The sequence below is a fragment of the Natator depressus genome, chromosome 2, assembly GCF_965152275.1.
Source record: "Natator depressus isolate rNatDep1 chromosome 2, rNatDep2.hap1, whole genome shotgun sequence".
NCBI classification, from domain to species: Eukaryota; Metazoa; Chordata; order Testudines; family Cheloniidae; genus Natator; species Natator depressus.
Genome location: NC_134235.1, coordinates 73,305,839 through 73,333,619, shown reverse-complemented (window position 1 = coordinate 73,333,619; position 27,781 = coordinate 73,305,839). Strand labels below are relative to the sequence as shown.

General features: G+C 40.9%; 1 protein-coding gene across 3 annotated transcripts in view; it reads right to left on the bottom strand.

Moving 5' to 3' along the window:
* Positions 1–27,781, bottom strand: part of NOL4 (nucleolar protein 4) — a 246,512-nt gene that overhangs the window by 99,476 nt on the left and 119,255 nt on the right. The window lies entirely within an intron of this gene.

The window sequence follows — 27,781 nt, the reverse complement described above, 5'->3', positions numbered from 1 at the left end:
CAACGTCAGCAAAATGTCTTGTGGCCCGCAATCAGATTACCCTGATGGGCCGCATGCGGCCCGCGGGCCACAGGTTGCCCACCACTGCTTTAGTTTAAGGAAACATCATCTTCTCACATAACAGAATACTTTACAAGCAACAGCTGCAATAGCAAATTTACAAATACTGTACTAGTGTGTGTTTGTTTTATAAATAATAAACTAACGTAGGAAATATAAAAGTCCCAGGTACAAAACTGTTAGATGGACATATCACATCTTCTAGTCACCAATTCAATACATGTATATTGGAACCACCTCTAAATTAATACCTGGGCCAAATCCAAGGCTTCAGTGGGACCACTGGAATAAGTACAGCAAACAGGAGTTGACCCCTAATAAAGGCCTAAACCTATTAAAGGAATATACTATACATGATAGCCTTTGACCAGACACATGCCTACCGTACATAATAAGATAAAATGTTGAAAACTCTACTTGCGACTGTAGAAACAGACAGGCTGTTTTATCACACTATGGAACAGGAATCCATATATCTTCTAGTACAGTGCCTAATCCAAGATACACATTATTTTAGATAAAGAACAATGTTTACAACTTCTCAAATGGTCTTATGCTCAAAAATAAGATAGAAATACAGAATTGTAACTTTATTTATGGAAAGTCCAAACAAAGTAAGATTGAAAAGCTCCTTGGTTAACACAAGTATATTGGGATAACTGGCAACAGAGGACAGAAAAATGTATTAAATGTAAACAGCTCTTTATTACTTAACTACTGAAAAATCCCTGAGAATTAACAATTGTACGTAAGCACTGACATTAAAACAATGATACACGTATTATCAACATAACTTCAGCGGCACCTACAAATGACTCAATTACTATATAGTAAGCTCTTCTCTCTCGCATAAAGTCAAATGCCTACAGTATATAATACAGTTATACATGTTTTATCTTTCCCTTTAGGAATAAAAATCTAGGTCTAGGGGGAGAATGATCAGAAGTACGGCTATAAACCCACTTTTGCCACGTAAATATAAATATGAATTACCATAAAAGAACCAAGAAAAAAAAGCATTTTAGCACTGATAGCTTCTTACAGATGTTACCAAGGTAACTAAATTATACAGTTTAGCATATTTCATTCCTGGGCAGTTGAGCTATTTTTGCAGAGAATACACTAACATTAAAACAACAGCTGTTCTGCAATTGAGACCAAGAGCCAGATCCTCTAGAGACCCTTACCCATGTGAAAATAATTTATTCTCACAAATGACTTCAACGGAAGGTTAGTGAGTCTGACCCAAGAAGTGAAGCATACTTTCCCCACCCCATGTACCTGGCCAGCTCTGCTGCCATGGTCCTGGCAACTTCCCCTCCCCCTCTTGTCTGCTTTGATGAGTCTTGTGCCCTAGAGGTGCAGTCCCTGCACTCGGGGTATGTGGGGATAGGGATTATACCTGGCCTCTGTATAAAGGTGAAAGAGGGGTGACTTTTTGCACTCTCCCAGCACCTTGTGCCTCACTAGAGCATCCCAGGCACAATCTGGCACAATCAGATTATAAACTCTTCTAATCTAAGGATTTATCTTCTTATTTTATCTATGAAGCATCTAGCACACTGTTGCTTTCATATAAATACCAGACAAGGTATTTTTGCCATGTTATTAGCCTATTTTTCTAATGTCTGTCATAACCCCTCAGCAGCAATAAACTGTGGAAGCTGAAAATCTGTTTCCTTACCCAATATTTTTTCCTCCATCATTCAGCGGCAGGCACTGGTTTATACTTGGAGAGGCGCTGGCAGGTTCAGGAATATAGGGATATATGCTGGGTCCTTATAGTCGCATGTGTGGGTACGATATATCTTGCATGAATGGACAATTAGGTTTCAAACACTCCGTCAGTGTAACCTGTGCATATTCCTACTGGACAGTTTACATGGATTTATTTTTCGAAAACACCGCCTCCCTCCCCCGAAGCATTTCTTGGGGGAGGAAGTGGGGAAAAAAATTGATTATCCAGGGCCTTTAGCAACAGAGAGAATGTGGCTTGTTGTAGCAACAGAGAGCGCGAGCGTGAGCACAGCCGCTCATAGAATATGTTGAGAGCAGCGTGTGGAATCTGATGATGTCAGGATGGCAGTTGGATTTTTGTTTTGTGCTGTGATTGGTTACAACTTCTTTGAGTATCTCTCTATGTGGAGCCCACTCTTGGTGCACATGTGCCCCCGTGCGTGAGAGACTGGAATCTTTAACCAGCAGTATCCACTGGGCCATACACATGCACTGCATACTATTGCTCCCCACCCTCATGGCATAAGAGGTGGAATGGTCCCAAAAGCCATTGCATTCCTTCCTACTGTGAGATGGAACAACCTCCGTGTCCCTCTATTTCTTCTGTCTTTGTTACTTAGTTGTTAACTTTGTTAGTTGTAGATGTTATCATTGCCTTATTTCTACTAGTTAGCCCACTGACAAAAACAACACACGCACACCTACCCCGCCCCCACCAGGAGTGTAATTAGTTTAATTTCTAGGTGGTCCGGTACCAAACCACCACCGGAATAGTTGACTTGAAGTCCTCCGGTAACCTGCCTGCCAAGTGATGTGGCTATACTGCTGAATGATGGCCACATCAAAAGACTGCTTGCTTATTTGCTTTATTTAGGGGAAGGGCATATCCCCAGGAAGTGCAGAGTTTTCAAGTCCTTTCCCCAGGGTCTTTGCTCAGAGGTATGTTTCAAGTGGTTTTTGTGGGGAAGTCTATGAAGGGAGCATGTGACTCAAACTCTTCCTGTTTCTGAGTGTACTATTCACTCTTTGAAAACACAGGCAGCAAGTGTCCCAGCTAGCCGAGAGGTTACCCAGGTTCCCTGGGATCAAAGAGACCACAGAAAAAGGCCTCTAAAACTGTGCTGCAGATTCCCTCGGATCAGTCAGCAACCCCTACTGCCCACATGAGGAAAGAGCACCATTCGAAGTCTGGAGCTCAGCACTGGTTTCTCTTCCAGGTATTGTCAAAGAACAAGCTATTAACTCTTAAAGCTTTGGATGCCAACATGATTACTGCAGCTAAGTCTGCACCACATGCCACTTCTGCCTCAATAAGGGTTTTGCCCCAAACATCAGCAGCTAGTTTACATCCTGTGATTCCATCTGTCCCACTACCTTTTACCTCATCCAAGGGTCTCTCCTGAGCCTGAGTTTTGTTTACTGGAGATTTTGCCCCTTTCTGCAGTTTCTAAATTCAGAACAGTACTAGCACCTAGGATACCAACTATGATGATGTCATCACATCACTCCTACCACTCCACGGGGAAAAAGCACCTCCTAAAAAGGAGTTTTACTATTCATCACCGTGTGTGTCTAACAGAAGTCTTTCTCCAGGAACTGCTAATTTATCACCTGAGCCAACTAAGGAGGAGGTTCAAGAAAAAGGAGTGATATCCCCTTCTGTCTCTCATCAGATGAGACACAAGTCAGTCAGATCTCAAACCCATGGATGCCTCCTCCTTGGCACCACATACCTTAATATGGGATGTAATTCTGGCCAGCTTGGATACCTCATTCTCATTTCTCAATGTGATAGGGTGTGGGTCATTCTAGAAGTAAATCTTTTGCATAACTGAAAACTCACACAAAACAATTCAGCTACCACAACCTGCTTGCACAGAGGATCATGAAATGCAGAGTGAGGACACAGGTAATTTTGAACAAGATGACCCAGTGACAGATATGGCTTTTTCTTCATCATCAGATGAAGCTGTTGTTCCATCAACTCCATCTGTGATGGACAACTTCAAAATGTTCCAAGACCTCCTAAAGTGGATGGCCAATAGCATGGAGATTCCACTAGAGGTGGTACAAGAAAAATCATATAATGCCCATTAATGAGGGTATTCTAGATCCCACCAAGTATCTTGACAGATGCCAGCTTCTATCGATGCAACATCTAAATTGATGGACTGCAGATATGAAGCACCCTTCCAGGCATTTGGACTGTTTTTATACTCCTCCATCTCCTTCTCCATTTCTTAGTTGTACAGGCAGCAAATGAAAAGTCCAGACAACCTGGTCCACCAAATGGACCCCAAAGTACAAAGATCCAAAAAGACTGAAGAATATATTTTCTCCCAAAGTGATCCAGATACTCTACAGGTCAGAACTGCCAATTAACAGGCTTTAACAGCCAATGGACTATCTCAGAGAGATTTTAATGTTTTTTAGAATCTAAAGAGGAACCTAAGTCTCCAAGACAGCACTAAAAGTGTCACTTCATGCTGCAGATACATCTTGCAAGGTCAATGACTTTGTGCATTATAATGAGAAGAGCATCTTGGTTGATTGCATCTGGTTTGAACCAAAAGAGGTTCATAACAACAAAAGACCTACTTTTTGAAGGATATGACATATTTAGTTCAAAAACAGATGAATTACACATTAAAGAATTCAAGAGCAACCCTCTGATATCTAGCCTTTATATCCCAGCATAGAATAGAAAACAAATTCAAACTGCAGATGACCTCAAGGCAGAAATACTCCTCTTCCTACTTCTATCATCAGAGACTGGCTAGAATCCTTTAGGAAGAGACCCTCATATAAGAGGAAAGGTTCTGCTTCCTCACTGGTGACATCCCATCCTGGACCGAACCAAGGGCAGCAAGTCTGACTTTGTGGTCAAGAGTTTTGGCTAATCTATACGGATCTTTACTGCCCCACTGCTTCCAGCACTTGGTACCTCTGCCTTTTTTTTTCCCCCAAGGAGGCATGGACTGAAATTACAGTTGACCAATGGGACCTGTAAGTCATCTGAGAAGGCAGTGTCATCCAATTGCAATCACTGCCTCTGTCCCGTCCCCATTCCACCCTTCTTCAGGAACCGTTTTTATAAGAGTCTTCAACAAGTGGACTCTGCTTCAACTAGGTATGACAGAGTGAGAGCCTCCCACCTTTAGGGGCAAAGGATTCTATTCTCCATATTTCCTGATTCCAGAGAAAAAGAAAGGTTGGCATCCTATTTTGGACCTCAGGAAACAAATGTATCAGTGGCACAGAGTTTTGAATGGTTACCCACACTTCTAAATCCCATCCTTAGATCCAACAGATTGGTTTATAATTCTCAGTTTACAGGACACTTAATTCCATGTGTCCATCCATCTCACAGAAAGCACCTATAGTTCACAGTAGCAGCGGAGCATGACCAATTCAGTGGAGCAAAGACCAATGCCTTTCCATCACTCCTCCGCCCCAAGTGTATTCTCTCTGTGGTGGCTGCTCGTCTAAGGAGACACGGTCTCCAGATTTACCCTTACTTCAATTATTGTTTAATTCAAAGAAAATCTTCTCACTAGGTCACTGAGACTATGTACATGAATCTTCCATTCTTTTCCTTGCTCATTTTTCCTTGGGTCCCAAGCTCCAAAAACACAAGTCAGTGTTCATTCCCACTCACTCAGTGGAGTTCATAAGAGCAATCCATGGCTCAAGAGCCTCAGAAGCGGTCTTGCCTCAATACAGGTTTTGCACGATTCATCACATTATACCAGAACTTCAGTTTCATCCAATAACTTTGGCAGGAGTCTGTTTCCAATTACTGGGGAACACGGCCTTATGCAATTTCACAACACTGAATGCCAGATTTCATCTCAGATCATTCCAGGGATGTCTGAATTCATCCTTTCAACCAAGCAGACACAGTATGAATTTAACAGGTGTCAGTTCCAGCATGAATCCTATTCTCTCTCCTCTGGTGGAAGGATTTACAGAAAGTTTGTCAAGGGGTGTCATTTATTTCCCCATCTCCCAGCAAGACTTTGATTACAGACACCTCCAGGAAAGGTTGGGGAATATATCTAGCTCTTTTTCAGTCTCACTGACTATGGTCCTATGTAGACTTTCAATCTCAGGTTAATGTTTTGGAACTCAGAATGATAAGACAACTGAACAAATTGTTTCTGCCTCTGCTAAAGGGAACACCCACCCAGGTCTTGATAGACAACACTACAGTAATGAGTTACATCAACGGGCAAGGAAGGGCAGTTGTTCCATGGGGGTGGTGCATTCAGAATCACATCAGTCTTATAGCTCGACATATACCAGGAACACAAATCAATCTAGTGGACCACCTCAATGCATAAATGGACTCTACAGGATGTAGTTCTTACTCAAGTGTTTCAGGAGTGGAGAGTTTCCCTCAAAGATCTCTGCCACCAACCAGAACACAAGATGTCACGTTTTGCTCTTGAAAAGGCATGAATCCAGGCTTCAGCTCAGATGGTCTCTCCTGATTCACTGGGGCAACCACTGAAGGCATTTCTTCCTGCCATTTCCAATAATTCCTATAGTCCTTCCAAATATAAGACAAGGCCCAACTGGTTCTTACAGCTCCAGTTTGGCTGTGTGAGACATAGTTCTCAGAACTATTGCATATTTCAGTTCAACCACCCATTACACTACCACCTCTTTAAAACATAGTTTCACAAAACCATGGTCTAGTGCTTCCCCCAGACCCACTGTTTCTGCATTTAACAGCTTGGGTGCTGGCTGGTTGACATCTATGGATAGAAGCTGTTCAGCCGAGGTTCAAGACATTCTGATTCAGAGCAGGAAAGTGTCCCCTAGATTAACAGAGAAGGTACAATGGAAACATTTATCACAGCAGGCTATTGAACATCACTGTCATCCATTGGAGACTTCCATTCCTGACATATTGGGCTATCTGTTCTCTCTAAAGCAGGCTGGACTCCAAATTAGTTCCGTGATCATCTATTTGGCTGCAAACCATCTTTACAAGACTGCACAATATTCTCTCACCCAATGGCATCTAGATTTCTGAAAGGGCTAATTAATGTATTCCCTCCTATTAGACAGATTTCTTCTATATGGGATTTGAACATGGTTTTTGCCTCTCTGATGCATTTACCCTTTGAACCAGTGATGTCAAATTCTCTGTATCTGTACCTATTAATTAAGAGTGTATTCTTGGTGGCAATTACCTCAGCTCAGATGGTGAGCAGGATTCAGGCCATAATGGCTGGTCTCTCATACTCTGTTTTTCATAAGAGTGACTTTAAGAACCCACCTGAAACATACAACAGAAGAAAGACAAGGAGTACTTGTGGCACCTTAGAGACTAACCAATTTATTTGAGCATAAGCTTTCGTGAGCTACAGCTCACATCATCGGATGCATTCAGTGGAAAATACAGTGAGGAGATTTATATACACACAGAACATGAAAAAATGAGTGTTATCATACACACTGTAAAGAGAGTGATCACTTAAGATGAGCTATTACCAGCAGGAGAGCGGGGCGTTTGGGGGAAGAAAACCTTTTGTAGTGATAATCAAGGTGAGCTATTTCCAGCAGTTAACAAGAACGTCTGAGGAACAGTAGGGGGTGGGGGAGGAAATAAACATGGGGAAATAGTTTTACTTTGTGTAATGACCCATCCACTCCCAGTCTCTATTCAAGCCTAAGTTAATTGTATCCAGTTTGCAAATTAATTCCAATTCAGCAGCCTCTCGTTGGAGTCTGTTTTTGAAGTCTTTTTGTTGTAATATTGCGACTTTTAGGTCTGTAATCAAGTGACCAGAGAGATTGAAGTGTTCTCCGACTGGTTTATGAATGTTATAATTCTTGACATCTGATTTGTGTCCATTTATTCTTTTACGTAGAGACTATCCAGTTTGATCAATCTACATGGCAGAGGGGCATTGCTGGCACATGATGGCATATATCACATTTGTTCCTCAGACGTTCTTGTTAAGTGCTGGAAATGGCCCACCTTGATTATCACTACAAAAGGTTTTCTTCCCCCCTACCCCCCGCTCTCCTGCTGGTAATAGCTCATCTTAAGTGATCACTCTCCTTACAGTGTGTACGATAACACTCATTTTTTCATGTTCTGTGTGTATGTAAATCTCCTCACTGTATTTTCCACAGTATGCATCCGATGAAGTGAGCTGTAGCTCACGAAAGCTTATGCTCAAATAAATTGGTTAGTCTCTAAGGTGCCACAAATACTCCTTTTCTTTTTGCAAATACAGACTAACATGGCTGCTACTCTGAAACCATACATCAGAAGGTAGTTTCAGACTTTCAAAATACCAGTGTTTTCCAAATCCTCAGTCATCTCTGGGGAGGCCAAACTCCATGCTTTGGGCTTGCTGAGGGCTTTCTCCTCATACCTTCATAAAAACAAAACAATTTAAAAAATTGTCCTGACTTTTCATAGCCTTTCAAAAGTTTAGGACACAAGCCCCTCCATCCCCCTGGCATGCTCAGCCCCTGTTCCTGGCAGCCAAGCCTGGGCAGGGAGCAGGCTGCCGTTGCCTCCGAGCCAGGCTTACTCAGGCAGAAACAGCTCCGTCCCGCTCTCCAGCCAGTTGCCAGAGAGAGTGGCCAATTGTGTGAGGGGGAGGCGCAGGGAGAGAAGGACAGAAAGACCCTCCCCTCCGCAGGTAATGTGGTGCTGGGAAAGCACTGCAGTCCCAGGCTGGGCGCAGGGCCGGGGCATGTCACTGGGCAGGGGAGACACGGTCACATGTCCTCCCCATTAGATTGTGCCCTCCCCCCCGCAGTATGAGGAGTTACTAGTCATCTCTCAAAGGAGCATTCCAATCAATGGACTGAGGACCTTCCAATCTTTTGAAAGTTACCAGAGACTTTACAAGCCAGCAGTCTGTAACATCACTGCTACAAACCTGATCCAAGAACTTTGCAATGATTGTATGTATATGATTTTTGACCATTTTTACTCTCTCCTCTTCTTTTTTCTTATAAACCAAACTTTGGACATTAGCTACTAAAGGATTGGCAACTGCGGGGTTATTGGGTAAACTCTGAGTTATATACTGACCTGGCTATGTGGCTGATCTCTTGGTATTAGAAGGACCCTTTGTTTGATCAAACTGGTTTTAAATAAACACTCATCATGAAGTCTAGTGTTTGGGAGTGGCAGAGGGGAGGTTAAATGAGTCCTGTAATGCCTAAGGAGACTGGATTTCTGACTTCTTGTTAACCAGTGTGGTGAAACAGAAGTTTACTTTTATTGTTGGGTTGGTATATCTTATGGAAGAATAACCACCAGTCTGGGGTCTGTCTACCCCTATTTCTCAGCAGATTGTCCTGAATTTGGCATCCTCAGCTGTGACCCACTGAGGCACGGTAACACCTTACAATGATTGTGGTTCCTGGAAATGCTCTTTCAATGTGGATTGCACGACTCACCCTCTTTCTCAGTTGCCATGCAGTCCTATTACCTGAGATTCTGTGTGGTGAAGAAAAAGAGTGGGTCACTCAACCTTTATTCCCCAGGAGGATGAAGACAAAGGAGAGAAGCTTTTTGCAGGGCAGGTGGCGGATTAATGATTTTGCTGCCCCTAGGCCCTGAAATAGGTACAGATTTTGCCACCCCCATATGAACTTGTGAACGGCACTAACTGATACAACAAAGGAATCTATTTTGTGCATTTTTGCTATCATTTCATTTCCATTTCTTTCTTTTGTATAGCATTTTTTTTGAACTGAGAACCGCTTAATTTCTTCCTTCCGGTCATATTATTAACATTTAAGATTATCGCGAGTATGTTTACTAAATGGCGTCGCACCATCATTGGTAGTTTCAATACAAACTATGATTGGTAGAATCGCGGCGTCACTGATGCTTCAGTTTGGTGTGCAGTTACAATATGAACAAATGACGATACAGGCATCTGACAGACAGTGGGCTTGTGCAAAAATGCCACGATTACAAAAATGCTGCTGTAATAAATTTGCCGTCCCTGCAAATTTGTCGGCCTAGGCAACAATACGCCATTGTGTAGGGCTCAAGTGCAGCCCCAACAGACATTGTTGGTTAATGTTTCCAATCTTTTGTGCACGAAACCCAGGCACACTGTTATATTAATTTAGATGGAATAAATGGGCCAAAGGTGTTAACATAACCCAGCGACTAGCCAACATTAAACGGTGTTAAACAAGGTCCACGATTTGGTACACAGAGACCTTAGCCTGCTTAGTACCATGGCAAACACACCATTAGAAATCCTTTTAACCTTTTATTAAAGATAAAGGAAGGAAAAACAGTTAAACATTGGAAATGTAAAGTATTAAATAAGGCTTTTATTTTAACAATGCCCCTTGTTTCCTTTCCTTTTAGATGGAAAGAGATTTAGAAGGAACCCCCCCCCCGGATCTGACAGTCTCTTAGATGGTATCAAAGATTAAATAACTGTCCTTTTGGGTAAAAGAGAAGGTGTTAGCTGAGATGAGCCAGAGCTGTTGTTGCTGTTAATGTCTGATCCCATTTTATCCCAGGTGGTTCTGGGATTCTGCTAGAATTGGTAGGGAAGACAATGTTATTTGCATCCCTCTCTCTGGACTGGTCTGGTCAAGACATCTCAAGATTAGAACCAAGGGCTGGGGTCTCAAGAGAGGTGGGGGTGGCAGCCATGACAGTGAAGCTCACTCCATTAGCCTCCATCTGTTCTTCACTATTTTACCCTCAATGTCTCTTTTAAGGACCCAAAGAGGAAGTGATGAGTGGAATAGCCCAACCCATCATTATTTTGTCCACCAATTAGGCCTAATATTCGACTTATTGATTTATTAATTTCTGATTCCACATTTTCTGTTTTTACCAAGCATTTTAACACAGTCCTTAAACCATATTAGTATTTTCATTTAGACTAATTCAGTTTGTCTTCTTTCTGTACCTTTTCCCATCAACATTTGTTATTATAGGTTATTGTAACATCTTATGAACTTTCACATACTTTTTACAGTTAAGATCACAATTAAAATAAACGTATAGGCCCAGTTATTACAACAGCACCAAGAATGGGATCCACGAGGACAGAACATCTAGAAAAAACATATTTGCTGTAATATAAGTAACCATTCTTTCTGAAAGTAGGATGCTGGGCATAAGCTGAACGGGAAGAGTGAGATTTGAGATGCTGAAGCTGCTGTCTGTGCAAATGCAGGGTTGTCTGCCATAAAACCTACTCTTTCAGACTGGACAAAAATCCTGTATTACAAAGGGTGCTTTAAGCCTCTAGGGCCAGATTCCACCACCCGCACTCTTGCTACATGGTACCTTACACCATGCGTGGTCTGACTGATTTCAGTCGGACTGCTTGCCATATACAGTACTCTATGTGAGTAAATGTGGCACAGTCTAGCTCTGAGTTATTTTATGGGTTTGGGTTTTTTTACCATCGATTGCCTGTATATTGCAAGTATATTTTACATTTTTTACCTTCTATTGACAGTTATGCATTTTCTGTTTAAACATTTTTTAATGAAAGCCACATGCTATGTAAATAAATATTTTAAACTTTAAATCGCTAGTTAAATTCTTTTTAGAAATTCTGTAACTTTCTGGATTCCATTAATCAAAGGGGCACTACCCAGCCCTGATAAACTTGGTGATTAAAAAGACTACTGTACTGCAAGCAACTGAATATGCGGCCTTGGAATAGGAGTATGGTAACAGAGACAAAACAGCGCAACATGCAGAGTAAGGGAATTCATGCCAATATATGTGGATTTTGCTATGGGATATAATAAAAAGACTAGGTCAAATTTCACTTCTGCCAACTTTGACAGTGACAATTTAATATCAATTTTTCAAAATCATGTCTTCAGGTACATTTCATTTTGATCACAAAATATGTATTCCGCACAAGGTTAGGGCACAACTTTAAGGATACATCTACACTGCACGCTTCTTTACTGGCATGTAGAGTACACACCTGCTTAGCCCCTTAGCATGGGCATAAATAGGAGTGTAGCCAGTGAGGCCTGCTTTAGGCACGTAGAGTAAAGCCACGCCTGAAGGGTGTGGGTGTGTTTGTGAGTACATACCCTACATGCTCTCTACTTGCCCAAACCTACCACCCATCTACCTACGATTTTTAATAGTGTAGCGTCCCACTGCCTTCCCGCTTCTGGAGCCTTTCCCCTCTGCAGGAAAAGACTCCGGCAGTAGGGAAAGGCTCTGGCAGGGAGAAGGCAGTGAGGAAAGGTTTGGGTACTTGGGCAGCTCCCCACTGTGGAACCTTTCTCTGTGGCAGGGAAAGACTCCGGTGGGGGGAGAGAAGGAAGGCTCTGCCAGCTCTCCACTGCTGGGGCATTTCCGCTCCATGGCGCAAACACTCTGGTAGAGGGAAAAGACTCTGACAGCTCTATGCTGCTGGAGCCCTTTCCCCGCCACAGGGATACAATCCGGCAGCAGGGAAAGGCTCTGCCAGCTCCTGTTGCTGGAGCCTTTCCCTGCAGCAGGTTCTTACCCCCTGCCTCTCCAATGGTGTATTATCGCCTAGGCCGACAAGGCCGAGGTCTAGGGCGGCAAATTTGCAGCGGTGGCAAATTTATAATAGCAGCATTTTTGTAATCGCGGCATTTTTGCACAAGCCCACTGTCTGTCAGATGCCTGTATCGTCGTTTGTTCATAATTGTAACTGCACACCAAACTGAAGCATCAGTGACGCCGCGATTCTACCAATCATAGTGCGTATTGAAACCACCCATGACAGCGCAACGCCATTTAGTAAACATACTCGTGACAATCCTAAACATTAATAATATGACCGGAAGGAAGAAATTAAGCGGTTCTCAGTTCAAAAAAATGAAAGAAAGGGAAAGGCAATGATAGCAAAAATTAGCAAAATAGATTCCTTTGTTGTATCAGTTATGGCTGTTCACCTTTGTTGTATCAGTTAGGGTTGTTCACAAGTTCATATGGGGGTGGCAATTATTTCAGGGCCTAGGGGCGGCAAAATCATTAATCTGCCACTGTGCCTCCCCCTTACCAAGCCTTTCCTCACCACGATGAAAGGCTCTGGCAGCAAGGAGCTGCTGAAGCCTTTCCCCACTGCCTCCCCTCCTCCAGCGCCATTCATTGTTACATGTACCTACACACCACATTGTGGACACAGCCTGCTTTTCACTGTGGTGTATAGCTAGCTACCTGTACCCTCCACGCCGCCACCAGTGATGTGTAATGTAGATGTAACCTAAGATAACCAGAAGCAACTATAACTCAATCAACAATGTATTTTTTTTCACATTAGGAGAAAGATGTATATGTATAATGAGTCCACTTTAGCTAAGGCCACTAATATTAGCAAGTCCTTCTCCCCTTTTCAATGCATATAACCATACTTATTTCCCTGGCAAATTATCCCATCTGTGAACTACACTAAGCAGCTTCTGCATTAAAAGCCTAATCCTGCGTAATTCAAATCAATTAATGATTTGCCATTGGCTTCAGGAACACAGGATTCAGCCCTAAGTTATTTCATTGATGAAGTCCTGCTCATTCACAATACACAAAAAGCAAGAAAGAACAAGACAGCATTTAGGGCTTATCCAAGTCCCTCTGAAGTCAATGGAAAGACTCCCACCATTTCAATCAGAGTAGGATCTTGTCTTTAAACAGTAGGTTTAATATATATACACACATATTATCCAAAATGGAATCAACATCAGATTGACACATCTTCTTTCAGAAAAACCAATTAAGCAAAACTGCAAGTTTTTCAGAAACAGTAGACTTGAGAAAGTTTATCCTAAAAAAATGCAGCTATCTTATTAGTAGATGCACCAAACAGGCAGATCATTTCATTCAGTTACAGTGTATTTAATAGTACAGTGAACTGTCACTCTACAGCATCAACAGCCATCAGACAAAGTAAGAGCCATGTCAGTCATAGTACAAGCAGTGTCACAGGAAAAGGACAAATTTCAAGTCTCTGCATAATTGTGCACCTACTTTGCATGCACAATTACCATAATTGCACATGTAAATTGGGTGACACAGAATAATGCAAAAAGAAGGTGATTCAGTTAGATGTAAAGTTGGGTTTCATATGCATAGAAGTGTCAGCCAAGGTTACAGATGTAAATGAGATATGCACCAAAGAGGGAAGACATTTGGAAAAGAGAAGATTGAGATGGAAGCACTGCAAAAAGGGACAGGAAGAAGGTATGAAGTTTTAATATGAAAGATAGGATTCAAACAGGGGGAAAGAGTGCTCGAGCCATTGGCTTTTTACTTTTTTACAATTGAGCTCCTTCAGTAATCAATAGTACTGAAGCATTCACAAAGAGCTAGCTCCAACATGTTAAAAAGCAAGAGCTCAAAGTTAGCCCCTCCCTCCATATCCATAGTTAGGTACCTAAATAAGTAACGAGGTTTTCAAGAGTATTCGGTATTCCACAGCTCCATTGACCTCCTTTTCCTCTTTCTTGCCCAGGATTGTAGAAGCATGAGAGCTGCTAGCAAGGCTCAACTCTGGAGAATAACAGCTGCCACTCTCAGAAGCAGCAAGGAACTGGAATGCTGCCAACTCAAAACAGAATGGAAACAAAAGAGGTTTGTGTTTGATTCCTAATTTTGAACCTAGGATGTTTGAGTAGAGTCAAGGTTTTGCTAAATACATTTGCCTATCCTTACTTTTGCCCCATTGTACAAATCGGCATATATTTATACTGTCATACTCTACTTCAGGGCCAAAACAAATAAAGATTTGCCAGGAGACAAAGAGGGAAATAAAAGATCATGTCTATAGGTCTTGAGTCAGTGAAGGAAATACTCTATAAAGGCATCTGCGCTGAACACTGGTATTTTTAACATGGTACTTTTAAAGTCACTGTCAAGGCCTAAAATTAGAATTACCAGCTTCATTATGGTTTGTGGGTTCCCACAAATAAATTTTTCTGTAATTCTACTCTTCAAGGCTTGCCTTGAGATCAAGCAAGACAAATGACAGCTTGGGGGCCTTGCATATCCTCATCAACCCACAGCCTGCTGTTCCCTTAGCAGGACTGGAGGGAGGGAAAGGTCACGGCATGATACTCTTCCCCAGCCTCATCTCCAGCAGCAAGACAGGAAAGGAAAGCCTTAAGAACAAAGATAACAAGTGATTGCTTTGGGTTCCACGTATCCTAAGCCACTTTCATCACAAGTTGTTTCTTGAGGCCCCAAACTTTACAAGGCCTTGAGTTCTACCTGTCTTCTCCATTCCTGTAAGCAGGAAAGGAATGGAAACAGAAAATTTCTCTTAACAGAAAGCAAGATTCTTATATATTACAGTACTGTGTGCTCACTAAAAGGGATCAGATGAGCAGAAATGAGAGAGAGTCTCACATACCTCTGATCACAAAGAAATCCAAAACTGTAGTTATGTTGGTGGCAGATAGCTAATTTTTCTGTCCAATCTTAATGCCCTAATTTGGGGGGAATGGGTATTTTTTCCAGAGTTCTATGGAGTAGTCTGACCATATTTTAAGTCTTTTTTTAGGCACTGATCCTGGCAAAAGCCTTGACTCATTTACCTTAATGCTCATGAGTGGTCCCAGTGACCTCAATGTTACTATCATAAAGCAAAGCATGGGTGTAAGACTTTGCTGGATCAGAGACACATTTCCCGCATCTCCACCTTGACAATACCTTCTTAAATAATTCATGGCATATTTTTTATTATAAATACTGTTATTAATTTTTGAAAGTACACTGAATACAAAGGGGTCAGTCAGGGAAAATCTAAAACAGTTTTATTCATGTGAGTTCCCTGTGACTTTAAATGGGACTACTAATTAGAACTGTGCCCAGGACAGTAGTTCTGTTTTGTGAAGGATTTTGAGATTTGGCCTTGTTCCAAATCTTAACAAAAACTGAAAATTTTAAAGTTCTCTGTAAAGGAAAATTCTGAGGGGGTGACGGGGGGAATTGTTTTAAGTCAATCAAAACATTTCTTTTCATTTTTTATTTTATTTTGTATTATATATTAAAATATTTATATTATAAAAATTCAAAAGTAAGTCATTTCAAAATGAAAGATTGAGTAATTTTGTTCCGACAATGTTGAAATGCAACATTTCAACATTATCGGAACTTTTTCCCCCAGTTTTCCTCTGAAATGAAATTCCAGTTAAATCAGTCTGATTACCCAAGTGTTTTGATTTTAACAAAATATGGTTCCATTAAGTTTTCTCCGGTGAGCTGTACTCCTTATCACTGTTCCCTCTAAGCTGTGCGCGCGCACACAGATCCTAAACCCACGCACACAGCCAAAACCGCATGCAGAAAAATTTGCACAGCACAACAATTTGCACAGAAGAAATTTTTTGCGCACACGGCCTGTCAAAAATTAGAGGGAACATTGCTTCTTATGTCTGTAAAGATCTGCAGGATCAGGCCCTGATGCAGAGGGCAATTGTATTTACTACTCATCTACCGAAAATCAAGTAAAAATATTGGACCAGCAAACTTACACCCAGTGAAGGTGGAGGAAGTGTACATTAATGTAGAGTGGCGGCTTCTTTAAATTACAAATCTCTTACACCCTATTCCTCAGCATGTCAGTCACACCACCTTCGGCTCCCTGAGATCTACTTACATGCACTCTGTTGATGGGAGAGCCTGAGTGTAAGAATCCAAATCTGGGGCTAACTTTGTGGGGGGTTGTTACACTGCTATATAATTCATGTTGCTGCCAGGACAGAGTCCGTGTGGCTCAATTGTTAAGAGTCTATTATGGATAATTTGTATTTTTTTAAAAAATTGCCAAGGATGCTCAGAGCCTGGGATGCCTGCTCTTTTATGCAGTTAATCATAAAGTAAATTATTAGGAGGTCCAAATTACACACCCCTTCTGAAGTTAACTCTTTATTTTAATTGTCCTGTTAAATGTTTGTGAAATACGTGGGACTATGTGTATTACTGTATCTTTGTGCTCACCTGGGGTAAACACTGAACGGAGTACTCTGTGGCCAGGCGAAGCAAGACTATGTTCAACTAAATGGCATTTCTCCGTTTGTCGGGCTGTAACATAACTTTTGAAAATCGCATCTGTTACATTTTTGAATTTTACTGTAGAGTGACTATATCATGCCAAAAACAATACAAAAAACAGTACACATCTACAAAGGCTACAACATGAAAATAGACTGCCATCCCAGAAAGCATACCAGTTAAATACTGAACCATGGACATCTCACCAGTGCATTGATTATGATTGCAAGCGGACAGACAGTGTCATAAACCAAATCAAAAAGGTTTTGGTACTGATTGGTCTCTCTCTGATCAGCATCAAAAACCTCTAACATGGTACAAATACCACAACTGTCACAAGAGATATAGGGATTGTCAAAAGTGATGGCATTTATAATCAGTGGAGAATAAGTATTATTTTTTCCTACTAAAAATAACATGGATCTCAGACTAGAACCTCCTGACCAAAGTAATCTAACCTTGGTTGAAGAACTGCTGATCGCCAGAGTGTACCCAGTAGTATTGGTGTACTATTATTGAGGACTGTGTTGGAACTGCAAACTCTTGCTTTCAGAGTGTTTGGTGGGGGGGCACTTACCTGGTCCTGCTTGCAAGCTAGGGGTCTCTGCAAGAAAGTGTGTGGAGTCAGTCTGGCAAGAGCCAGATTAGATCAAGATGATGTGAGTTGTGCATCTCTGCCTTAGAGAGCAGCCTGCTTTGTCTCCCTCTGTTTTTGATTCTTGCACGTTATCTTTCCAAAATCAGTGTGAAGGATCATGGGCCTCGAACTTGGTCCCACAGATCCCCAGGCAGCACCAAGGCCACAACCACCACCCAGCAGCTCACCTGAGTAGCTAGGAAAATGGCCAGAGAAGGGTTAGCTTGCAGAGGGCGCCACTCCCAAAGCTCCTGATCAGTGGAAACATCCATCACCCCGATTGGCTGAGAGACTCTATTTCAACTAGGAAGCAACAACAGGAAGTTGTCCAAGCAACTAAAGGAATCCCAGGCTGGCTGCTACTACATGCCCCCTCCCGTTTACCTGACTCCTGAGCCCTGCATTCCTGCCTGCTCCTTGTTCCTGCTTCCCCCACTATTCTTGGTTCTTGTCCTCCTATCCCAGACTCCTGTCTACTCCAAGTTCCTGCTGTCCTGCCCTGCTCCAGGCACCTGATGCCAGGCTGCGGCTCTGAGCCCTGGCCAGGCACCTGATGCCGGTCTCTGGCTCAGTACTTGATACGGTCTTCAGTTTTGACCCTTAGCTTCAACAGCTAGGAGTGACTCTGGCACCAACCACTAGGAGTGACCGCCCACACCCTGGTCATTGGAGTCAGTAGATGTACACATTGACTTCCAAGTTAATTTGCAAAGAGCAAAAAGGCTCTTTTGTATTTAGAGAAATGACATTTTTGACAGCTATTTAGAACCCAAAGAGAACAATTTATTGCAGCTACCTGAAGATAGTGATGCATTTGATCACCTACCTACTTCAACTGTATCAAAATTAGAAGCACAGAGCAGCTTTGGATGCTCTATTGGTAAACAGAACCAATAAATAATGAGCAGATACCATGGCCAGAAGCTTCCATAGATCCCATCATTGAGCTTAAGATTACTGGATGCTTTGCTATGGCATTTATAATGCTATTTCCTACCAAAGCTGTGGATTTATGCTCACCCAGAGTTAAGATTGTCAATCCATCTACTATTTCAAATATTTGATGTTTTAAAGAGATGGACCACACTTCAGCAGTGAACAGTGAGAGTAAAAAGGAATGGATTAAATAGTGTAAACATATATAAGTTAAAAAAAAAAGACTGAAAGCACAGCCCACAGATGGAAAAAAAAACAAATGTTTTACAATTGCTCTCTGTGGGGTACTGACACCTACTGGCACACACTTTGCAGTGAGCTCTTGCAGATGATGCAATTTTTCGGGACATCTGACACTGTTCTTCATGTTAAGTGCAGCTGACTTGCACTGGCCTGAATGATATTTAATGGTAGATCCAGAAACAGAATACTTAGCAATGCCAGAAAATGTAGCAAACAGAAGGATTTCAAAACTCTTTAACAAATATCCATTTTTTCATAGTTCTCCCAAGATCAACCTGATTTCTTTAAAAATAAATCATTGTTAATGAATCTTGTATCACACCAACTTTCAAGACTAGAAGTCCCCATATCTTTGTTGTTTTGTGGATCAAGGAAGCACTCAGTGTTTCTCTGCTTGATAGCGCTGACTAAGAAGAGTGGTCAATGAAAGCAAAATATTTGAGCAACACTGATGACAATGCATCCTCATGTTGACATTCCAGAAGCTGTCATGCATGCATGTAAGTGATATTATTCAGAAATAAAGTGTCATGAAAAAGTTTACATACAGCTTATAATTGTTGCCAATGGCATGCCCATCTATAAGGAAAAAAAAATCAGTAATGAAGAGTTATACTGTAAGTTCCCCTTTCACTTACAAGATACCTGGTCAAGACTGAAGGCAAGTGGCAACGTAAAACTCCAAGAAATGATTCTGTGGTGAACTGGCACAATAGATTTGTATATGAACATTATTGACAAGCCAACACTAATACACAGTGCATCCTGTCCACTGATGCTGTATCCACTTATACATAGCTAATATGAATAAAAGGGGAGTTCGGGTCAAGAGCCCTAAAGCAATTGTTTGGAAATGTTCTAAGCAATGATATAATGGATGGTGATATTACAAAAACTGCAGTACCATTCTCCCCCCCCTCCCCCCCATAAAACTTGCTAGGAACAAGACTACTTAGCCCAAGTAACATTTCAATGGGTTGGCCATCCTGTCATTACAGCAGGATATTTGAATCAGTTAATGCTCACTCAGAACAGTCACTAGCAATCCACACAGAAAGCCGAGAATTTTATCCACAGAATCCAGATTTGGAAAATAATCCAACCGAATGCAAGAAAATTGTTCTCAAAATATTAAAAAAGGACAAAGCTGGGCTAAATGAAGGAACACCTGATGAGGTCAGATTTTTTGTACATTAAACCAAGTGAAAATACAGAGTAGAATAATTATTGGCAATAAGTCGTTTTGAAGGTACTGTGGTGAAACTTAGAGGAAATGGCAAACAGATTCCCTACATGGAAAGATCATTTCAAGACAAAAGTTTAGCAAGCGCTCCAGTTGTTAGAAATTCCAGCAGTCAAGGATAAACACAGTTGGTGTTGAGGAAAATCCTTTTCTTCATGAATGGCTGGCTGTTTCCGATATGGGACTAAATGGACTAGCTGGGCGTGCTGAAACTGGAATGCATGGTATATAGATCTCAGTTATGACTGGAGAACCACTTACGATGATGACAACAATTCAGGTGACTTTTGATTTTTTACACCTACAGCAAAAACAAATGATAATTCTCAATATGAAATGCCAAATGTGATTTTTTTCTGCAAAAAAAAGTAGATTTTAGATTTACTGCAGTAGCGAATAGTAATATAACCAATGAGACAAAAAAAATCATAATCCCAGGGAAAGCTGGGAGCAGTAAAAGCACTGTGATCAAGTCTATTACTTGCACTTTGAACAGTGAATTTCAGTCTGAAAGAGTTTTACTGATTGTATCAACTGGTGCTGCAGCTGTAAATGTTTCATAAGCCACTATTCATTCTGCTCTGCATGCTGGGATCAATAAAAATTTAAGAGCTAGACAGTGAATCACCTCAAAAGTTATAAAGCAATTTGGAAAATTATAATTTTATTATCATTGATGAAATGAGTATGGCAGGCTGATGAATACTAAAAAAAATGATGTGAGATGCAGACAAGCAATGCCACAGATGTCAACCAAACCCTTTGGAGAAATGTTTGTTTATTTGTGTGGACATTTTGAGCAGTAGCCATTTCCTGGTGGTCCATTGTATGAGGATATTCTCAGAGACAATTGGCAGGACCAAGGAACTTTTTAGAAATTTTGGAAATGCTTCTTTCTTTCCTTATCTCATTAACAGCAAGGTATGGCCCCACAAGTATTTAGAACAATCTTGGATAGTTTGAGCTTGGGTGAAAGCATATCAGAAGACTGGCCAAAACTAATGCAGTGGGGGAAGTCTAGTCTTTCTGTGGAAACAGTCACCAGATTTTTTGAATGAGAACAGACTATTTCCTCAAATGGATTTACCATTGAAATGCTGCAGTCTCTGGAGACTCTGATTGCTTGAATACCTGCAAAGCACAATAATGCAGCTGCTGCTATAGGAGACTATGATGCAGCACTATGACTAGAAGCTAAGCTGTATCTTGGCACTGGTAGCAACAGGGCCGGCTCCAGCATTTTTGGCACCCCAAGCGGCAAAAACAAAACAAAACAAAACCCACTTGCCGAACACAATCCTGCCCGCCGCCGAATTCCCGCCACCGCCAAGGGCAGATTGCCACCCCAGAGCCCAGCGTCCTGCCGCCCCTTTACGTTTACCGCCCCAGGCACCTGCTTGGTTCGCTGGTGCCTGGAGCCGGCCCTGGGTAGCAGAGTTATGCTGAAAACAAATTTAAGCTTAGATGATTTAAATCAAATTTAGGTTTAATGGCACTATCCTGCAAAATTACTAGAGCTTATAGTCTATGCATAAAATTTCACTATATATGTTGGGTTTGGGGGATTTTTTTTTTTAAATCTGAAAAGCCATTTTCACTTAAAGAATTGGATAACATGAAGGTTGGCCTACATGTCAGTGTATGTGTGACGCCCAATAATATACATAAAATGCCAGTGCTGCCTTTCATCCACATCCCATGCAGGTAACACATTATACATTAACCCACACTGATTAGATAAACAACAATTTAGTAAACTACTGAGTCAAACTGTGACCAGATGCTAGAGGGCTGCATGGGGAAAATAATGCAATGAGTAATTAAACCCCTGTGCAAACAAAGATTACCAGCTCAAAATGACTAACCTACATTTCTTCTCCTGACACGTGTCAGCCGCAAGGTGGAACACTCTTTTGGGAAGGGAAAAAAGAGAAACCACCATATTCCAACAGGGCCTATTCCTATCCAAGACGAATCTTTGATTGTGAGGGGAGAGTAGAAATGGAAAGTTTACTGTTGCAAGCCAAGAAGCAGCAGCCTCTTCTCCATTACAACTACCAGGCTTCTGTGTCCCCAAAAATAGCCTCAGGCTAAAAGTCAAGTAGAGTTGGACCTTGCAAAGGGAATTAAAACCAATAGCAAAAGGTTCTATAGCCATATAAATAAGAAGAAAACAAAGAAAGAAGAAGTGGGACCACTAAACACTGAGGATGGAGTGGAGGTTAAGGATAATCTAGGCATGGCCCAATATCTAAACAAATACTTTGCCTCAGTCTTTAATAAGGCTAATGAGGATCTTAGGGATAATGGTAGCATGACAAATGAGAATGAGGATATGGAGGTAGATATTACCATATCTCAGGAAGAACCAAAACTCAAACAGCTTAATGGGACTAAATTGGGGGGCCCAGATAATCTTCATCCAAGAATATTAAAGGAACTGGCACATGAAATTGCAAGCCCATTAGCAAGAATTTTTAATGACTCTGTAAACTCAGGGGTTGTACCATATGATTGGAGAATTGCTAACATAGTTCCTATTTTTAAGAAAGGAAAAAAAAGTGATCCGGGTAACTACAGGCCTTTTAGTTTGACATCTGTAGTATGCAAGGTCTTGGAAAAAATTTTGAAGGAGAAAGTAGTTAAGGACATTGAAGTCAATGGTAAATGGGACAAAATACAACATGGTTTTACAAAAGGTAGTTCGTGCCAAACCAACCTGATCTCCTTCTTTGAGAAAGTAACAGATTTTTTACACAAAGGAAACGCAGTGGATCAAATTTACCTAGATTTCAGTAAGGCATTTGATACCATGCCACATGGTGAATTATTAGTTAAATTGGAAAAGATGGGGATCAATATGAAAATTGAAAGGTGGATAAGGAATTGGTTAACAGGGAGACTACAGCTGGTCATACTGAAAGGTGAACTGTCAGGCTGGAGGGAGGTTACCAGTGGAGTTCCTCAGGGATCGGTTTTGGGACTAATCTTATTTAATCTTTTTATTACTGACCTCGGTACAAAAATGGGAGTGTGCTAATAAAGTTTGCAGATGATACAAAGCTGGGAGGTATTGCCAATTGAGAGACAGACCGGGATATCATACAGGAAGATCTGGATGACCTTGTAAACTGGAGTAATAATAATAGGATGACATTTAATAGTGAGAAGTGTAAGGTCATGTATTTAGGGATTAATAAGAATTTTAGTTATAAACTGGGGACACATCAATTAGAAGTAACGGAGGAGGAGAAGGACCTTGGAGTATTGGTTGATCACAGGATGATTATGAGCCGCCAATGTGATATATGGCTGTGAAAAAAGCTAATGCGGTCTTGGGATGTATCAGGCAAAGTATTTCCAGTAGAGATAAGGAGGTTTTAGTACCGTTATACAAGGCACTGGTGAGACCTCACCTGGAATACTGTGTGAAGTTCTGGTCTCCCATGTTTAAGAAGGATGAATTCAAACTGGAACAGGTACAGAGAAGGGCTACTAGGATGATCCGAGGAATGAAAGGAGACTCAAGGAGCTTGGCTTGTTTAGCCTAACCAAAAGAAGGTTGAGGGGAGATCTGATTGCTCTCTATAAATATATCAGAGGGATAAATACCGGAGAGGGAGAGGAATTATTTAAGCTCAGTACCAATGTGGACACAAGAACAAATGGGTATAAACTGGTCATCGGGAAGTTTAGACTTGAAATTAGACGAAGGTTTCTAACCACAGAGGAGTGAAGTTTTGGAATAGCCTTCCAAGGGAAGCAGTGGGGGCAAAAGACCTATCTGGCTTTAAGATTAAACTCAATAAGTTTATGGAGGAGATGGTACGATGGGATAACATGATTTTGGCAATTAATTGATCTTTAAATATTCATGGTAAATAGGCCCAATGGCCTGTGATGGAATATTAGATGGGGTGGGATCTGAGTTACTACAGAGAATTCTTTCCTGGGTATCTGGCTGGTGAATCTTGTCCATATGCTCAGGGTTCAGCTGATCGCCATATTGGGGTCGGGAAGGAATTTTCCTCCAAGGAAGATTGGAAGAGGCCCTGGAGGTTTTTCACCTTCCTCTGTAGCATGGGGCATGGGTCACTTGCTGGAGGATTCTCTGCTCCTTGAAGTCTTTAAACCATGATTTGAGGACTTCAATAGCTCAGAGATAGGTGAGAGGTTTATCACAAGAGTGGGTGGGTGAGATTCTGTGGCCTGCATTGTGCAGGAGGTCAGACTAGATGATCATAATGGTCCCTTCTGACCTTAATATCTATGAATCTATGAAATGCTTCAGTTCCCTAAAGCACCACAACACAGAATTCTGACAACTAATGTAGTTGCAAGTCAAAAGAACAACCCTAACCCTTTCCTGATAGGTCTGCCAAACAAGAGAGAGAGCTTGGGATCTTCACTGCCTTTTGAAAGGGAGATCCAAAGAAGTGCCCAGAAAAGCCTTTTCACTTTTCCCGCCATGTCTTTTGCAGTACTGAAAATCAACGTATCTGTTTTGTTTAACAATAACCACTTCCCCTCATATAGAAACATGAGGCCAGCAGCACAGCTCTGACAATAGGGTTTTTTAAAATTAACTGCTGCAAAGCCAGCCAGAAGAAAACACGGGGCCAAGCCAAAATGTGCCTTTAGATACTTGTTCATAATCCCACTGCAATTAATGGGAGCCAAATGCAGGCTGCTAGGGAAAGAATTTTGCCTACTACACTAAATATACTGCACACAAAGTTAGAGGCAATTGAATTTTACATTTTTTTGGCTAGTGAGGGAAGAGGATAATGGATAAGCAGATTTAAAATAGTAAATTATAATCAGCATTTCCCACGTTTGACTACCACTATTTTAAAATTAGGGAAAATTTTGAGCCTAAAATTTTGAAAGAAAAATATTCTTTAAAACTACATGTGGACATATTTAAATGACAAGAACAGAGACACTATTGAAAAGGCTCTGACTTTATGTCTCAAAAGCTAATAAAACGAAACTCTGCTTCTGCTATAAGATATAAAAATTCTTAGATAGCGGGCCCCTTTTACTTGTGAACTCTCTCCTCAACTCTGCCCAGCTCAGGTTCCTTTGAATATATGTTCCTTGAACACATTTCAGAAGATTTCAAGAGATGCAAAAACATCAAGAGATACAGCGCCTCACAACTGTGAAACAAGATCCCCGACATGCAAGTGATAAATATCAGATTAAAAGACCCAGCTGCATTGTGGCAGAAGGGTAGTAAAAGCTATGAACTGTGATATCTCATGACTCGTGCTATCACTGTAATGAGATTCCTACTAGGACACTGCAAGATTTATGATTTTATCATATTTATGGATGCTAAGATGCAAGTCCTATGAGGTGCCTGGGAGGTACACAGACCTGTTGAGAGAAATTTGGGGCCTCGGTATATCATGTTCATGGGGGTCCTCCCCCTCCTATTTCATTTTATTTTCACAGACATTACAGACATTTTGGGGGAATGGGCCCTGATCTTGGGGCTCTAGTACAATTGTTCCCCTTCCCTACCCCTTGTCAGCCCTGGAGGTGCAGAATCTCTTAGGTATGTTTCCCTGCAAGGGGATCCATATGAAACACGGAAACCAAGCATCCATTGACTTCAATAAGAGTAGGATCAGGATGGAACTGGAGGCTGTGCTGTGTGAGCTTTTTAAATAAATTAGACAAATTTCAAAAAAAAAGAAAAAAAGAAATAATAAATTCCTATTAATTAGTTCTATAATCTCTTGACCTGACAACTCCTGTGTGGCACCACAACAACTCAAGCGGGCAGAGATTAAGGTCCAACTGGTCTGAAACCTTTTTATTTGGCTCAACCTGACCAAAAATGAAATATTTTGTTTTGGTTTTCCTGACAGAAAATTGAAAGATTTCAGAAAAAGTTAAGCTTCTCATGACAAATTTTGATTTTTGTGGAAACAGCACTCCCCTTGAAAAAACAATGACTGAAAACTCCTGACCAGTGCTTTGGGAGAAGAAATCTATGTGAAGATTCGTCAAGAACACTATATGCGGAATCTCTGTAAGGGAGAGTGCTGCATGTGTACCTGTTTTGGATACGTACTTTGGGACTTATTCGGGCACCCATATTTATTTTAACCAGTACCTTACTCATGCAAGAAGCTCCACTCACGCAGTTACTAAAGTGTGTGTAGAAATAAAAACTAGAAACCCAATTCCCTTAGTGCAGCTACAAGAAAAATCAGACAAATTCAGCATCCACGATAATCAGTCCTGAAAAAAATTATAGCCAACTTTCTGAAAAGGGTACAGAGAGAATTCATAAGACTAACTCAATATAAAGCTCATAAGAGAAAATTGTTGCCTTTAAAAGCTCTGTGAAATACCAATCCAGCAAAAATTCACTCAGCCATGTCCCACAGAGAGGTTAAAGACTGAAAAAAGCAAGACACATGATCTCAGCATGAAAGAAATTCCAACAAATTATTTACCTTCTATTAAACAAAGAGACACATCTGCTACATTCATGCCATTAAGGGTCTACAATTTTTGTAAATCTACAGACAGCTATGTTAAGTGGCAAATATTTCAGTATGTTGTTTGAAGTGTTGTAGTCACATTGGTCCCAGGATATGAGAAAAGACAAGGTAGGTGAGATAGTATATTTTATTGAATCAACTTCTGTTGGCCAAAGATATAAGCTTTTGAGCTCTGTGTAGAGCTTCAGGTTCGAAGAAGAGCTCTGTGTAGCTCAAAAGCTTGTCTCTTCCACCAACAGAAGTTGGTCCAATAAAAGATATTACCTCACCTACTTTGTCCGTCTCAATATTTCAATACACAGTTAAGTACAGAGGAGTGAAAGCACGCAATAAGTTCTCTGATAAATACTTCCTTGTGTTTCTTAATTTTGTAGGATTTTTGAAAAACAAATACTTCCATTTTAAATTGAATTGAATTAGCATTAATTTCTGTGAGCTCTTTCCAGTTAAAACTTGTGCATTGGACTTCCTCTAATCCTTTCCTTCAACATCCTTTCTCTGCCTGGCATTTGTGTGGGTTCCTCATCACTATGTCTGGCTGTGACTCAAAGGCCAGCCTGGATAGTGGTCTAATGCTTTAGTACTTTTCCCTTGTTTATTCCTAAATTCCTCTCTTTGTAGTAGATATATACTATTGATGCGCTTATCTGAATGGACAACAAATGTCCTCCCGGAGTAGCAATGTTATTACTGTTACTATAAAATAGCCAAGAGAAGGTGTTTGTAGAGAGAAAAGCTGTTTCATTAACCAAATCAGGGCTCAAGTCTGCCACCTTCTGAGCACCACTGGCAGAGGGCATAACATTTCTGAAGACCCTTCATCTCCTCCCCTGGGTGAGGGGACTCAGGTCTCTGGCATGGCAACACACCGAGGTCTACATTCTTTGCCGTAAAAAGTGGAAACAGGCAGTTTCATTAAATAGACTGTGTGTGTAAACTGAGTTTTTGCAAAAAACAAAATATTTTAGATGTATGGAAATATCTACTTTTTAGAAATTGTAAACAGTTCTTCCACATCAGAGTAATTTTTAATAAATGTTAAGACAATCTTTCTCAAAATTATGCTATATTACTATTGTTCATGACGATGAAGTCCTCTCATTAATAAGAAAAGAAGAGAAATGCGGGAGAAAAAATAGTATATATGTATTTGTTTTGAATTAAAGTTTTTATAGATTTCAAAATAACCAGAACTTTTAAGTCAAAAATCAACATGAAATTTTATTACATACAATGTGAACAATCCATATGTTGAATATTTGGAACATTCATATTCTGTATACTTGCTAATAAACGAATACACTATGCCCACAAAAATACACTTTGAGAGAAAATTGACAGCATAAATAAATGTCAACACCAGACATTTCAGAGTTTATTATAACCTTCATAAC